The sequence below is a fragment of the Simochromis diagramma genome, unplaced genomic scaffold (genome assembly GCF_900408965.1).
Source record: "Simochromis diagramma unplaced genomic scaffold, fSimDia1.1 OVJJ01000361.1, whole genome shotgun sequence".
In the NCBI taxonomy this organism is placed as follows: Eukaryota; Metazoa; Chordata; class Actinopteri; order Cichliformes; family Cichlidae; genus Simochromis; species Simochromis diagramma.
The window spans coordinates 16,433,196-16,450,405 of NW_024386860.1; the positions used below are offsets into that span (position 1 = coordinate 16,433,196).

The 17,210-nt window shown below is 39.9% G+C and overlaps 1 protein-coding gene across 2 annotated transcripts in view; it reads left to right on the plus strand.

The window, feature by feature from the left end:
* Positions 1-2,294: 2,294 nt before the first annotated feature.
* Positions 2,295-17,210, plus strand: part of otud7b (OTU deubiquitinase 7B) — a 44,515-nt gene continuing 29,599 nt past the window's right edge. The window contains exon 1 of one of the 2 annotated variants that reach the window (XM_040030816.1): positions 2,295-2,663. The gene's annotated coding sequence lies outside the window, so the exon portion shown is untranslated. The remainder of the gene's footprint in view (positions 2,664-17,210) is intronic. The other variant, XM_040030817.1, reaches the window with a different exon arrangement.

A 17,210-nucleotide genomic window follows, 5' to 3' on the forward strand; every position in this document is an offset into this window, starting at 1 on the left:
TACGAGCCGGGAACGAGCTCACAAAGAGCACGCGCATTTTTAGCGGTCCGGAGCTGTAGGAGAAACACAAGTTAACTCAGAGACACAGACTGATGCGACAAAACCAGTAAGTAGGTGTGCACAGCGTGCACTGTAGTGTGTAGCACCCAGGAGTATCAGCTTATTACGTACACGTTGGTAAGCTGTCTTGTTGCAACTGACGAACTGAAACAAACGAGCATGCTGTGTGTGCAACAGCGCGACAAACATTACCTGTCCTTTTATTAACTGCACAAGTAGTGCTGGTCATAGCTGCTGGCTACCTGGTAGGCTGTCATGGGTCTGTAGCTCTGTCACCGTTTTAGGGAACATATTTCGTTTTAAAGTAAGTTTCCGGGCTTTTCCTGCCTTTCTGGAGGGATTATATTTCACTAAAAAACGATCTAATATGCATGTCCACATAATAATTATTATAATTATAATATATTAAAAAACACAAGCTGTATTTTAAAGAACATACATTAAGAAGCAGATTATATTAGATTTATATTTTAAATAAGACAAAATTTGGATTTTACAGCAGTAAAATTATTGTATCTCTACAGTTTAAAAATGTAATAAGCTTTGCCCCTGCACAGAGTGGATAGTGAAACAAATGGAATCATCATAAATACATTATTTCATATTTATTACTTCCCCCTCCTCATTGCTTTATTATTGTAGCTCTAGTAATAAATAATAATGTAAGGATTCTGGATCAGCACCATGATGCCCATAGTATATACAGTATTCTGAAGAAGGTCTAAAATGTCACTGTGTGTGCGTGCATGTGTGTGTTTTATTTAGATGGATTTAAAAAAAAAATATTACTCATGATATAACATTGTCCAGACATGGCTGGTAAGGACATGAGGAGGAAACAGCAGGAGCTGTGTGAGGCTACTAAAGGCAGTGCTATAACATTTTTCTGTCATCATTTTATTATAGATTAAGTGCAAGAGTTGTTAGGTGTGGATAATTAGATTATAGTTTATTGCAATAGCAAGTTGTGCCTTGTTCTCACATAGACAGCGAGTGGAGAGTGATATATGAAATGATGGGATGGAAGGAAGAAGAGAAGCAAAGAGTGATTCACAGGCAGAGCCTAAATTATTTCTCACAGTTTTTTGTTGCCTTATGGTTCCAAGCGCTGTCACCAATCTTTGCATTTTGTTATTATCTCATGACACTTGTTTAATCAGCTACCATCTCTCCTGTGGACTTTTTAATGTCTACAGTCTCAGATCAACACAGCCCTGCCCTTCCCATATTAGATTCTTGATGAATGTGTGTTGTTGTTATTCAGCCTGGTTCAATGTGCCCCTTTTTAACTTTGAGCACCCGCCCCTTTAAACCTCTCTGCACGGCCCTGCCGCTGGCAGCCAGCTGTGCCAGAGTGACTGAGCCCCAGGCCGAGAGGCCAAGGGCACCCCACCCCCGAAGGAGCCCGAGTAAGCTCCAGGCTCCAGGCGCCGACAAGCAGCCACCAGGAGTGAGCCGGTGGGTACCTGGACGCCCATCCCCGGACACAAAGAACCACCAATGTCTGAGGGCGTCTGCCACTGGTAAGGGAAGTGGTGGAGGGAGATAGGCCTCCATACCATGGAGGGCCTGAGATGTCCCTAGAGAGAGGTGGCGTCAAACAAACAGGCACACACAGATACAAACATCCATTCCCACCCTCATGCTCTCATTGGCTCCTTTTCTTTCACTCAGTTGCAGTGCAGTCCTTGCACCTGATCATTTTCAGAGGAAGCCACTAAACAATCCCCCATGAATCATTCAAGGGCAAGGAAGAGCTTTAAATGTCTTTTAAGAAACCTGGTGAGCTATTCCCTAAAACATCTTAACGAAACACTAAGTTTGTCTTTCATGAGTAGAAAAAGTTTGACATGTACTTCCATTTATTTTTGAAAACAACAAAAAAACGTTTTGCATGCGAAAATTGACATTAATGGTCATGAAAAGTACTGAGACCTATAAAAAACAACTCTTAAGCTGCAAGCAATATTAACCATGCTAAATGTACACGTTTTGTCACAGCTTATTAGTGTTTGTACAATTCCAGAAAAGATGGATTACGGTCAGACGTGTTCCCTGCTGCGTTTTATTTAGCATCGCTAATGACGTAGGGTTTACATCATCCTGGATGACCTCATCCCGGCCACGGTGACGCCCCAGCTATTTTGTTAACTCCAAAGCACCTGTCACTCTGGCCTGAGTGCCGCACTGTCATTGGCTGCGGACACAAAAAACCCACTGGCCTCTCATTTTCTTGCAGCCAATTGGCAGGCGGATGTTTGGCGTTCTCATTTGGTGTTTACTCTAATGGGGAACGTCACTCAAAATGTTCTAGGCCCGACCATTGGTTCTGATAAACGTCAATGAAAGAAAACTCCCGCCTCTGATTGGCCGAGTCCTCTCGGGGGCCGTCTGAAACCTTTGGTTGACGTTGTTGTTGTAAGTGGTGGAGAAATTACTTTGTCGCTGGTGGTCCGGTTTGGGATTTTACGCACCGTTCTCCATATGAGGACACTAAAAAGTTAGAAGTCGTTGGTACTGGAAACGTATTTGCTACTTACAAGTTGGCACTTGCTGGAAAACTGAATGGGACGATGAAAACAACATCTGCGAGGCCGCTAAAGGTAAGCAGTAGAGGGATACTCCAGCTCCTAGCGTTAACGTAAGCTACCGTTAGCTTGCTGCTGATTAGCCAGGCTTGAAGTAGCCACTTGCTAGCCAAAGGTAACGGTTCGTTCTAATAACTGAAAAAAATGTACAGGACTTCTTTATGGTGAGCATTCATGCGCATGTCTGGCAGACTTTAAATGGACGATTATAATTACTAATGGGTGCAAATAAAGTTAGTGGGATATGTTTGAACGGTGCATGAACCTCATGCGTTTGAACGCCTCAAATGCGTTTATGTAAGCATGTTTATTGTTCCCTGATATTTCTTCTTCAAAGAATAGTTCTAGCCATTAAAAGCTGGCTCAGAGTCAGCAGTGGGGACAAGCCATCATCGTGTGTAGCGTTAGGATTCAGCGCAGAGCAGAACTGGTTTCTGAATACTGCCTCAGCTTTATAAGCTGTCAGCTAAGCAGTGTGAACACTGATATCAATTTCAGCTGATCTCTTTAGTAGTTGTGCATCTGCCTGTGGAAGTAAGTTAAATCATCATCTCGTTTTTTCTGGGCGCTTCTAGTCACGATCCAGCTTATCGGAGTCCGCCTTTTATTTAAGGTGCATGTGTGATGTAACATTGACTTAAAAGACCAGCTCACAGGAAATTACCAGAGCCAGCTCTTCACACACCACAGTTTCTAACCAAAACAACTGGGTTTATTGAGTCTGAATGAGCATCTAACTCGGTGTGAGGCTCCTGCCTGAGCTGACGGGTCACAGGGTTCACTGCTTTTTACTCATTCTGAAACTAGAACTAGGTTTATTTGGCATATTTTTCTCTACATCACCACAGCGAGAAAGTATTAGGTTGCACTCTGCCTTGAATTATTTAGGTCTTGTAGTTGTGGACTCTTTTGTTTGCCGGGACACCAGGACAGACCGCCTATATGAAAAGTAGGACAGAGGTACAAGTTCTTCAGTGTTTGGCCTACAGCAGGGGTGTCAAAAGTCATTTTAGTGAGCAGGGTATGTACAGCTCACTTTGATCCAAAGTTTGTTTGACGTATAAAACCACTGGATAATATCTTTTATATACACAAAATGTCTTTGTGTGAAGAAGTATGGGTACCTAGGAAAAACATTTGCATTTAATAAGCTATTTAAAAAGCAAATGATAAGCAGTCAAGGATCTCTTAGGCAAAAGGAGTGCAATTAAAACCAGTATTTCCACATTTCATCACTCTATTGGTGTTACATGTATTTTAAAATATATAGTGGCTATTTAAAGGTACATGACCTTCACACATGTATTTTGGATCTCAATAACACCAGTATTTTACTTCTGTCTGTAAAAGCAGAGAGAATTGCAAGTGTTTTCTCTGAAATTTGCACGCTTTGCAAAGCCATCCAGAAGGCCAGGCTGGGTGTGCTTTGACTGCTGATTTTGATTAAAAACAAAACTCACACATAATAAACACAGCAGTGAAGAGGAAGCTCGTTGAGAAGTTAGGTATGGTGTAGTAGGAAAAAGAAACACATTCAGCCCTCCACCCATACTCACTGTTTCCAGTGGCTGTGAAGGATGATGCTTGAAATGTAGGACACGCAAGCAACTGCTGATCAGTACCAGTGTGGAAAGTTGAATGAAACTACCAGTGCACTTTGACTGTAATATTTGTCTTTTCTGCGAGTGACTTTTGCAGCTCGATAACTCTGAGGTATGATCAGTACGTTCCAGCAGAGTCTCATGGCAGTTTGTGACATGATCACAGCTTTTGGTGTGTTAATTTGATCAATTTCCAAATCTTATTTTCATGTCCCTGAATTTTTCAAGTCTCCATATGTACTGATTTGTGTCTATATACATAAAGTAAATATTTTTCACCTCTAAAGGGTGCAAGAAGTCTACATTTAGAGACTGGAGGGGTTGGTGGTGCTGTGAATCATTAGGATGGTTACAATTCAACAGCATTATTTTGATTATTCAAACTGCTTAATTAAAAAAAAAAAAAAACAGAATTAAACTACAGTGGTTGTCACTTCTTTTTAGCTTAGTTTTCTTGGTTGTCAGCATGACTATGCTGGACAACTTACAAGCTGTAGACATGAATCCTTCTTCCTGTTTAAATGCGTCACTCTCAAGGCTTTGCTAACCGTCATTACGAAAGTAGCCCAATTTTTGGCCATGAACGTGGAAAAATAGATTTTCTTCTCAACAGAGTTTTTTTTTTTTTTCAATTTTGTTTTTTTGTTACGTAGTTTAAAATGTAAAGAAAGAGAAAGTGTTGAAAATATAGATTATAAACTTCAAGGTGAGCATTTTAATTGTTGCCTTCTTAGTGTTTTAAAACTGGGTGTGATGTATCTGACTAAATTATGCCAAGAAGTTGTTAGATAATGTCCTAAATGATCCTTCTTTTTTTTTCTAACAATGTCTGTAATTTGAGGAAAACAACTTTGTTTTATTCAGGATGAAATCACAGGGATTCATATATTGCTGCATTGGTCAACTAATATGAATGCAATGAAGGGAACATTTATCAACATTTTAAACATTTTTATTTTCATAGGCGCAGTCAGTGAAGTTTTTGACCGCACCTCATATTTGCACCCATTATCTCACTGTTGGTAATTAAAGTGATAAAGCTGCCCATCAGTTCATGGTGGCAACTATTTACCATGATGCTCAGTTTTTCTGAGGGTTTGTGTCAGGTTTCATTATACAAGTCCTCAACACTTGAAGGAACATATTATATTGATGCATACAGCAGCAGAGAGAGCACCTCAGGCGAGTATTTTAAGAGGGGTGTAGCATCCTTCTGACTGCAAGACAGTTTCCAAACTGGCAGGGTGTAAAAGTAAAAAAAAAAAGAAGAAAACTGAAAACAAAAAGTGCTCTGCTGCTTTGTAAATATGTGGATTATAGGCACAGGTATACAGTCTATTAAATTGCCTTCTCAGTGCACTAAACAGGCAGTAGCTCAGCCTGCATCCAGTGGAACGGAACAAAACAAACATTACTGAGTTATTGCTCTTTGATTTTCCTCGAACCATTTGAATTTGGTTGATCCAAATTTAAATATGTGGCTTGTAATCTGCAGTGTATCATATGCATCAGATCTCTTAACAGGATTCAAATGTTATGTGGTTGGGAGTTCACAGTAGCCTCGGGTCACAGTGACACTGATGGTGCCCACTCAAGAGGTTTTGTTCTCGAAGGGAAATCACCAAGACCGGGGCTAAAATGTTTTTAATTGCTACTTTTTTCTAAAGTTGGTTTTAGTTTGGCTAACTTTAAAATGCATTTTGCTTTATCAAAAAATAACAGGACAATGCTTACATTTATATCAACCAAAGACCTTTTACCTAAACTCAGTACAAAGCAGTCGCGCTTACCTTCATATTGACAAAGGCTTTGTTTGAGCCAGCGTGCTAAACGGTATCTCACTCAAATTTAGTTTGCAAGCTCTTTTATTGTTAATGAACGATTACAAAACTGTGTGGAGTGGGACATGAGCTTTTTCACCTTCTGAAGCATTGCATGCCCTGCTGTCATCCGAAATGATGAGTTGTAACTAGACACTTATATTACTTGTGTAACAGGGTTTGTCATGACTCTGGCAACATGAAGTTTTATGAGCTGATGGTCATGGGCTTATTTGCACACTGTTTTGCAGTTACATGTGGCAATAAAGACAGAGCAGCAGTGACTCTGGATTTATACTTTACATGACGGACAGCCAGTTTAACTTGTTTGACTTTCTGTATGACTTTAAGGTTTTGTGCCAGTTAGTGTGAGAGTGCTGTAAACATGTGTCACACACTTATTTTGCTGAATATCCTTTGTGGCTGTCTTGGTGAATATAATGTTATACAAGCTAACCTGTCTGTTTCAGCCATGCAGAGGGTATGAAAATTTAAATTTTCCTCTCGCTGAGTTCCCCCAAACAGCTGCTCACTGTCAGCGGTGCAGTGTCAGTTACACGGCCAGGCCCGTTTGGCCTACTCCCACAGGAAAACACGGTCAGATTAATAAGTAAGTAGATGAGGTTAGTAGGACAACCAGATGATTTTTTTCCTGTTAAGTGTGCGTGTCCCACTGGTGGTAAGGCATGAACTAAGCCTTGTTTTGTTTGGACTCTTTGCAGATTTCCAAAAAAGACTTAAAACCCACATCCATCTGTGCTCTTATATCTTTAAGTAGCACTATTTAGAAACACAGGAAGGGGATAAGATAAAAGGCAAAAAACAGTTTTAGTCTCTGCACTGCCACAGTGACACGAGGATCAATAGGTGGCTTGTCTCTAAGAGGTCTCCATGTCCAGACAGCAACTCATAAAACTCTTTGCAGCCCCACCCTCCCCACCATGGCTGGTTGCCTACCAGTCTTGTGACACAGCAGCTAGCCAGTGCCCAGGGCCATTTGTGTCCAGGATGGGTAGATACTATGAACTGAGGTGCTTACCTGGGTGCCAGCAGCTGCTTTACTTTGAAAACATGCATGTTTGAGTCCAAAATTTGTCATTTTATACCGTTTCTTCGTTTGTTTAGAAGTAAAATATTTTTATTTGTGTAAAGAAAAACACAAAAATCAGGCATCTGTTGACACTCACTATATACCCTAGTACACTATACTATAGTATAAAATATATTTGATTTATCCTCCAAACTGGGGAAACTCTGTAGTCTTTAACAAAATAGCTATGACCATTAGAGGAGTTTATAGTTCATAAAGGTGAAGTACACTTTATCAAAACAAATAAGACATTTCACTAAAATAAAAGCTAATTTGAAATCAAAATAAATGTAATTTATATTTAAATAAAAATACTTAGTGGTAATATAATTTATAATTATTATTTTAAATTCACCCAGCAAAATACTAAATGTAGAAAAACAGCATAGCAACTATGAGATGACATTTCAGCCGGTATATGTAACAGTAAAGGTTTGTCTTGCATTTGAGAAGAAAACAGGTTTTATTTATTAAGTGGCCAAAATACAGTGCATACTTACAAAAACTCATTTTAAGCAGGTATTTGAGCAGTATTGACATATACATATATTAAATACAAAATTGTTCTTAGGCTACAAGTGCAACTTAGGGATGTCACTGATACACAGGTTGAAACTTTTTACATATCAGATGATAGAAGTTAAAAAAAATATCAGTAAATGGATGCTGGCCACACAGGTCCTCACCCCATGTTCCAGGTCTCCACTCTACACCCATGTTAAGTTGTGGATAGCAGGATTATGCCCGGTCTGTGTTTAGTTAATTCATGCGGTTGATAGAATAGAGGCCAACGCAAACTAAGGTGTAACAGTTTTATTTGTTCCACCTGAAAAACTATAATCCAATACAGCATGGGCTGCCACTCCCATGAGAAAAGCTGTGGTAGTGAAAGCTTGTTGTATCACTTACTTTGATCACTGCACCTTTTCTGTACCACACCAGACTCAAGAATTTATTACAGCTGTACTTGCCAGAACCTCACAGTCTTATCTGTCATCACCACAGTGCTATTTGTCTTTCACTTTTTAAGCACTGGTTGTTTTATCTATTGTTGCAGATACAACTTTTTCCTTTATGATAGGAATAAATGTTTTCAGCCGATTGGTCTTTGAGGAAGTTTATTATGCTCATTTCTAGCTACATGGTTTTGTTCTTTGACTCTGCAAGGGTAGCTTTGCATGAGTCACAGTTTCAAAAAATCCTCAGTTGTTTTATTGTCCTGTTTTCTCTTCTTTTGGCTGTTCATGGTAAGCAAAGGGCTTTAACAGTGTGTGGGTGGGGCTTGTGTACTCGCTATAATATCATCCAAAGCCAAGTTTAGAAAAGTAGTTTGAAATGACTGCCCTATTTGTACGCTGTGTGCGTGTATGAAACTTCAGACATTTTAAAGTCTTCTGGATTGTTTGGACTTCAGAAGGAGCTGGTGCACTGCAGCTGATGCATGGTTAACACAGACCAACATAGAAGTGAATTAAATACATTGGCTCGTTTTAATCTGTACCATATTTATCTTTTTGAGTCATTAGTTAATTTTGGACTTTAAAGTACTGCAGAACCATGCTGGTTCATGCAGCAGTCATGTGTCCTGTATTCCACCTTAGGGCTGTTTGATATAACGATATATATCGGATGACGATATAAAAACATCTATCGTTGCATTTTACACTATCGTTTGTATCGTGGTGTCGCAAAATAAACTGTTTACGGCAATATTTTTTCATGGTTTTGATGGTCACTGTAGTGGCTATATTCATTTCTTAAAGTTCTCTCTTTCTCTTATATTTAATATAACCACACGACTGACGGACAAGCGCCTGTTTTTATTCGTTGTCGTTAGCAACACCGACAGTAAAACCATCACGTGTCTGCTTATTTTCCACAAAGTTTTCACAATAAAGCTCAAGATCCTGTTGAGACTTTCCAAAATAAACTGAATCACGTGAAAGAGCATGCAGACTATTTACGGATGAGAAGCAAAAAAGAGCCGTCAGGTGCTAAAAAATAAACCTTAGACTCAAACGTTAGAACAGGCTTTTCCCCGCAGCACGCCGTGTAATAAATACTCACAAAGAAAACGGCGGCCGTTACAACTTATGTCTAAAAATGTATCGTTTCATGCATCGGTTAAAACACTCGACTCCAGGTACACGACGCCCAGCTGGAAACACTTCCTGCAAGTCGAGCTGCCCGAGATTCACAGAACTTTCAGAAAATGTAAAATTTTTGTGATTTATATCTTTATCGGGACGATAGATGTCTTAATATTGGGATATGAGATTTTAGTCATATCGCACAGCCCAATTCCACCTGGTAGTTTACATTGTTAGATCACAGAAAGGCACAGAGGCAGGTGGTGTCATAGTGATTTTAGAAACAAACGTTAACTGGGGTTGCACATTATTGAAATATGGATAATTAGTTTAACCAGCTATTATTTTTGCTGCTGACTAGTGAGAACAGAAATCATTTAGTTGACTGTTCCACAAAATCTAAAGGTTAACAGGACTCCATCAGGACCAAATGAGGACTTCTGACTGACGGATTCTGGTGTTTAGGTTGGCAGCTGTCTGAAATACTGAAACAAACTCATAACAAGTGAGGTGATTTCTATTAAATTCTGTCCTTCACAGCTAGAACAACACTAACTGTAAGCTTGGTGGCAGTAAAGCTGGACTCATTGATCAGCATCAGTGTCTTTAAGTGGATGTTCAGTTTGGTAAATTCGGCAGTTGTAGTAAATCACTCAACATGTTCTTTGAGATTAATGTTTATTTCAAAGCATATTATTGGGCATGTGCCTTTTCTTGTGCAGACTAGGGGACATTATCGTCTCCTGCTCTGCCTCGTTGATCCAGGACATCAGGAGTAATCCCACACACAGCCCTAATGAGGAGCCTGTTCCCCCAGGATGACATCATATGGGGTGTGACGTGAAGTCACCCTGCTGTGTATAGCGACTGGCCTGCAGCACGTGGGGATTCACATGAGCATTAGTGCTGCATGCCTGCAGAGGCTGGTGCTTGTTTAGCCGCTGGCTTTAGATCGGGCAGGGCTTGGTTGGCTTCACATTCAGCCTGATTTAGTAGATCTTCACTGTTGTAGGTATTGTACTTGCAAGTCACAGATCCATTTTGTTTCTTGTATTAAGCAGTTTCTAAGCTCTTTTATTTACAGCAGTTTTTGTATTGCAGCACTGGAACGAATGTGCTTAATTTTAAAATGGCGCAGCCGAAGATCAAGTTGGAGTGTAAGAAATGTCTTGTATTCCTTGAGGGTTGATATGCAAATGAAAGCAGTAGTCATCTCACTTGCCTTTTAAATGTGAATTATGCAATACTAATTGTTTAGACATGAAGCAAAAAGGATATTTTGGCATCAGTGTCATCCCAGTAACATCAAATATTGCCAGTTTATTTTAAAATTAATGCACGGATCAAAGCAACAGAGGAGGTGATTTTAGTCATCTTTAAGATTTGTTAGGCTTGCCCAAACAACTTTAGACTTATCACCTTTGGTCAATAATCACAGCTCAAACACTGTAGTATGTGTTATTGTGTAGAAGTGCTTGCATTCACATTCACTTCACTTGGGTAGGACCCACAGGTACAGGGTCATCTAACTATAATTGGCAACGCCCTCTTTTTTTCCCCCTGCTCTTCTTTTAAAGTCCAGTTGCTGCTAATCATCTACTCTGACCTTTCTCATGTCATGTTTACTGGTAAAGTCTTGGTTACTTGGTTGGGCGGTCCTCCATGTCATTCGGCTGTATCACCAAAGATGAGCTTGTGTCATGTTTGGACATGCACATGGGAATCCTGTGCTGTTATTGTAATCATCTTAATTAATTTTCTAGAGGCAAAACACACATTTTGTTATTTACTGTGAAAATTTCCAGCCTTTAGAATATTTAGGTAGGCAGTTTTAAGATGGATGCAGAGGCTTGTGCTTCTTCACAAAAAATACAAATCACTGAGTCCACCAAGGCCAGCTGAGGACTTTTGTAAACCGGTTTAGAGTTTAGGATGACAGCTGCAGGAAGCAATTTATCCATCAGTCTCTGTGCTGATGTTTTTCAGAGGCACAGCAGCATTTCTCGCCGGATGTTCAGCAGCACTGGACCAGCATTTGTGTGTCTGTGCACCTCTTTTGGTCTGCAGAGCACAGACTTCCATGAAGTCATGCAGGGGTCATCATTCTTAATGTCTTATTTTGGGTTTCTTTTTGTGTGCGCCTCTGAACCAGTAATGCATTGATGGCAGATTAGCTTCCACTTCCCCCTCTCACTTTGAGGATCAAATACCCTCATTACATTTTCTGCTGTTTCAGTCACCCGTCGCACTGACCCCGTGCACAAAGCAGTGTGGTCTCTGTGTGGTATGTGGGAATGCCACTTATAGTCCCCTAAAGCCCTTTTCCACAGCCGCCTGCTTCATGTGGGGTTGTTAATTATCGCTCCTTGACTGGTGATTACTGGGCCTGACTGCAGAGACATGCCCCGGGCATAGCCTGGGACCCTCTGAGGTCTAGTAAACCATCATAATGGACAGGAAAGGAGGAAATAAAGATTGGCCTGCACTTGTATGTAAATTAGTAATCATAACTATCTCAGAATTAATGCTACATGTTACTATATTAATTTCATGGTAACACATGTACAGGTACAGTTAAACGAATCAGTTATTTTCTTGGTTAATCTATTAATTATTTGTCAAAACTTTGTCAGTTACTAAAAGTGAAAAGGTTCATCTGCTAAGGATGGCCTACTTTTTTGTTTTTGGAATATTTGAGTCAAGACGTTCTTGTGGATTTTAAAGAATTAAATGATTAAACCTTTTCCTTCGTTTTCTTACTGGTTTTGTACGCATTTAGTTTTCTAAATTTATGTAAAATGACCATTCAGGCAGAATCTTAATGACCATGGATCAGAAATCACTTGCTGCTGTCAATGAAGGCATATCCTGTTAAAGAGGAAAATGTGTGCTTGTTTATTTTCATCGAGAAGTTGTTGATGCCACTGTATCCATTATATAAAAATCAGCACTCACGTTTCTTGTTCTTGTCCACTGATATGTGAGTCGGGTGATTCATGCTGTGGCATTCAGAGCAGTATTTTAGAGGAAAGTGGACTAAGTGTAGTCAAACATCTCTCCTACATGCTCTGCTACACGATGACATCAGCTCTCAGACACTTTGATAAACACTTGTGTTCAGAAGCTAATACTGCCCATTTCAGCTGGCTGGACTTGGCTATTATTACTTTGCTCCAGTGAATATCAGCAAGAGTTTACGTCTGGCTGAAGAAAAAGTTGAAGCTTTCCACTGACCAGGAGACATTTTGTCCTAAACCATCACTGTACCTCAATCAGAACGCCTCTGTGTGCAGACTACATACACTACATGCACTTCGTGCTTACTTGCGTGGTGCATGTATATCAACAGGGTAGTGTTGCCTCAAGTCTAACACAAAAGGTCATACACTTAACTGCTTTTTGTATACATGCAACGTGTTGGTCTTTTAAAAGCAACAGTTTACCATGCATGAACAGCAAATAACACCAAAATGTGTGTAATCTCACTACTTTTTACCTCCTGCCTGAAATTTGGTTGCTGGTCCCTCCTCTTAAATTACTTAAATTCTGCCATTTTGACAGTTTAATAATTAACCACTAATTAGCAGATGTCAGTGTCTGTGCATTGTACCTGTACAGATTTGAAACCAAGCTAGCTGTTTGACATAAAAAATCTGAAATGAAAATCAAGTAAATACAGTCATAAAACTTGCTGTAGATATTACATTTGTAGAGGTTGTATTTAGGACCGGACCAAAATCCAAAGAAAACAGCTTTACTGTAATGTGTGGTTGGAAAAAAGGAAATGTATATTGTGGTAAGGAATATTACAGTGTATTGTTGCGTGGTTATGTTCCCATCTTGAAAGCTCTTTATAGGAAAAGGAAAAGTCCAGAAATAATAGATCATTTTGGTATTGTTAGGCCTTTTTTTTTCGCTAAAGAGGTCTTTGACAAGCATTAATTGTGACTTTTCTTTTTAAACAGGAAACTCTGAAGACATGCATTCATACAAAGGAAAGGAAACATAAGCATACTCTAGCTTATTAGGTCATCCACTCTCTAAAAACCTTCTAATGCTAACTGGTGTTTTGTGTTTCAGTCAGCTTAAGGACCAGAGAATGATGATTCCTAAGAACAGTGCACTTTCAAAAAAGATAAATGGTTTTTGTTAATGAAAATTAGCTCTGAATGATAAAGGGTTTCATGCTTTCAGAAGGAGAAGATGACGTCACTGATTTGATTGTCTCTGATTGAAGCCTTACACGTTCCTTGGGTTTTGTCCCCGACAGTGTTTAAATCTTAGCCATCAGCTGTTTTTGAGCTCTCGACTGTGCAGACTTTCTATGTTTAAACTGTGATTAGGAGTGGATTATTTTTAGGCTATCTGAAACAGGAGGTTGCTCTAATTCTGGCAGCTCAGATTAGATGGTAACTCTCTGTTTGCAATGGTGGTGGTGCTTACACAGTTGTTATTGCTCTGGTTTAGATGTAAAGATAGACACTCAGAACAAGTGCGCAGCTGTGTAATGGACATTCACGGACCCTGTTTTCATGAACAATGCTAATAGTTGACCTAAATGTCTGTGAATGTGTTTTTCTCCCCCTTATTACCAGTGTCGCACTATTTTTAGACCAGATAAACTTGAGGAATTTCTTGGTTCAGTCATGAAGTTTAAAACGGCTGCAGTCTGCAACCCAAATGTGAAAACTGTGATCAAATGATCTGTAAGTAAATCCTGTTTTCTTCACCTTGTTTTGCCTTGAGCACTCATCCAGGGGAAAAAACAGAGGTTCACATGGATCAGGTTTGCCTGTTTCTGAGCCAGCAAATGGGATAGGCAGGCTGTGAGAGGGACATTAGACTTTGCATATTTTTTGTTTGATGACTGGACAGCTTTTGGACTCATCCAGCTCAGGTGGCACGGCCTGGAGAGGGCGGGCATGGTGTGGAATCTCTGACATCAGCTGTGTGTGCATTCGGGATGGTGGTGTTGTCTTACGCATTACACACACAGACGCCCGCAGATGGTGGTTAAGCCAGCAGGGTTGAAATGTGTTTTTATTTTCCTTGCAGGGAGGCTCATCTCGCCTACTTTGTTTAATTTTTTAAATTCCTGACTTGTTTGTAAACATTCGTTAGACCTGACACTTCTTGCAGCGTACTCTTGCAGAGACAAGCCAAGTGGAAGAAAAATAAGTAGGAATGCAGCTATTCAGCTTTTTCAGTTCTCATACGTTGGCTTTCTGATCCAATACTGATCCAGTACTAGATTTACATTAAAAAGCTGGATTCCTCACTGAATCATTCTTGTTTATGCAAATCAGGTTGTTGTTTTTTTTCTTGGATCAAAATGGGTCTTTGGGTCGTGACTGTACATGAAAGCATGATTGGTCTGCATATAGTTAATTTGTTGAAGTGTATTCATTTAACTGTTCTTTCTGCTCATTTGATCAACTAAAAGTGTATTTTATGCTTATTATATTTACCCAAATGCTGGACTCGATCTAAACATTGCTTTGCCAGTGTTGTAAAAGAAACTAACAGATAATTAAGGCAACAAGAAGCGTTGATCTGGACCTCACACCTTTGCACCTGTCGGGACTTTATATCAGTATATAGCGGTCTTACAGGCCTGGACTTTTACCAAGTACTGTTGGCTGTGAAAACAACAACAACTAAAGTCTCCTAAACAGAATGAGGGGGAAATGTGGTTCGGATACTTCTTTAGTTTTAATCATTATTAGATTCTTTAGATTTACATTCAACATCATACTGCAAATTGTTACAGACCCTGAGCAGGTGCTGAAAGCTGAAGCTCTGTTGTGCTGGCACATTTTGCAGTTAAATCACAAAGTACTGCAAAGACATTACAAAAAGTTGTTGGCAAATGAGCTTGAAACTCTAAATCGTTGGTCCTCCTTGCTATTTTGGCTGTCCTTACTGCAGCCAGTGGACTAAAGATACAAAGTAGGATTGTATTGATTAGATCACCTGTGTAGATTGGTTCATTGTCATGGCATCTCATATAACTTTTTAAGGCAGTATCAGAACGTATCGACATATCAGAGTAGTGTGCCTCTAAATAAAATCAATAACCTTATTTGGAAAGACTATAACCCATCTTTCCTACAGCAGCTACAACAGAGCTTTTGCTGTTTTTAAGACAAAAGACACTGTCTGAGTCTGATGAAGAAGCTTTTTCTTTTCTTTTTTGCTAATGGACTTGAACTGGTCCGCTAGTCCCCATAATTCATATGTCAGCAACATGCCTGTGCATTTCCCCCTGAGCTGTAGTTCAGTGGGATTATTGATTTTTCTCCAATGACCAGCTTGCTAGCATATTTCCTTTTGTCCAGGGCAATAGGCACACTCAAATTTACTCTATTGATTTCTGAGATGTAACCCAATAGCAACTGAAACCATAAGTCTCTCCCTGAGAATGCAGCAGTTTAAAGTCCTAAATATTGTAATTGAATTGTGAAACTGTTTTTTTCTCTTCAGTGATAGTAAATTAGTTAAAAGTGCTTCATAAATGAATTAAGGGAAAATGAGAATTGATGCAGACCATGTCTGCGGCAGCCTAGCATCAGCTTGAGGCTGTTTCTGCAGTGCTTTGGCATTATACAAGCCCTTGGAAAGTGATGTGCCTACACTATTCCTATGATGCATCCATTTGCCCTTGAAGATGAGGTCAACGTAGTCGCAAAAGAAAGCATTGCCCGGCCCTATAGAAGGATATTGCAATATAATGAGAGGATTTTGCACCGCTCTGCGCTCTGTTTGCTTTGCTGTGCATTTTCCTGTCCAAGACTGTTGTCTGATAAGGCCATTCTGTTCTTTTAAGCCTTCTACTTATTATGTTGAGGAGACTGAAGCAGCACTTCCTATACACAAGCAGCAGAGCCATTGTGCTGCACCCTTCATACGAGGGCAACTTTGGAAGACCTAGGTGAAGATCTCGATTTTCCTCCTTTCCTCAGCCAGGCAATGATCAGCCTCCTTCCCAGCTGTAGCTTTCTTATGTAATGAGCCAGTGTAGGCTGACTGAGCTCAGTCAGTAACCAGATTACAGCACTCCACAGATTCAGACAGCTGAAGGACAGCCATCTCACCACACCTTTGTTTTTCTTTCTGCTGGCTTCCTTCAGCAGCATGGTTGGTGTTTACTGTGATTGATTGTTCGCAGCGTATCCACCCTGTTTCTGAAGCACTTAAAAACTGGCTTCGACTCACTGAGAAGAAATCACAAGAAAGCCATTGCTCTGCTCTGTTTATATGCATGTGGCTGTTTTTTAAGGACAGTATGCTATGCCTACGCCTTGCAGACAATTCAGAGCTTACTGTGACTGACAAGTCAGACAACAAAAGAGTGATTGAGACTTGAGCACATCAGTCATGTGGCTATACAAGTATTTCCTAAAGTATCTCTCTAAAGTCCCCTTGTTAGCTGCCAGGATAGCCTGAGTAGTATTGTGTTATTTAAGCTAATAAAGATCACTGATAGGGTTTTTCCTGGATATATCATTTATATATCAAGGTTTTAGCCTTTTAATTGTAATTTAAAAAACAAGAATACTTTTGTTGATCAAATAACCAGATGTAAAAGGAAAATTCCTAGTTTTCTAAGTGTGTGACCAGTCATGCTTATATATTGAGTCAGGACTCAATCCCTAAAAAAAATCCAGATTGGTACCAGAGTTATCCACAGATACACTTCACTTGGATGAACCATGCAAGTATAGTAGGAACCAGGGAAGTACGTGGTTATGTGTTTTGTTTTGTTTGTGTTTTGTTGTTTGTGTGTTTTTAGTTTGGTGTCTGTTAAACACCTATTCCTGGTCTAGTCAGGTTGCTGATGATGTTGTCCTCTGTTCCATTAAGCTGCTTTCCCATAGAGCAGCGGTCTCCAACCCCCGGGCCTCGGACCGGTACCGGTCCGTGAGTCGTTTGGTACCGGGCCGCGAGAGTTGAGGCTCAGG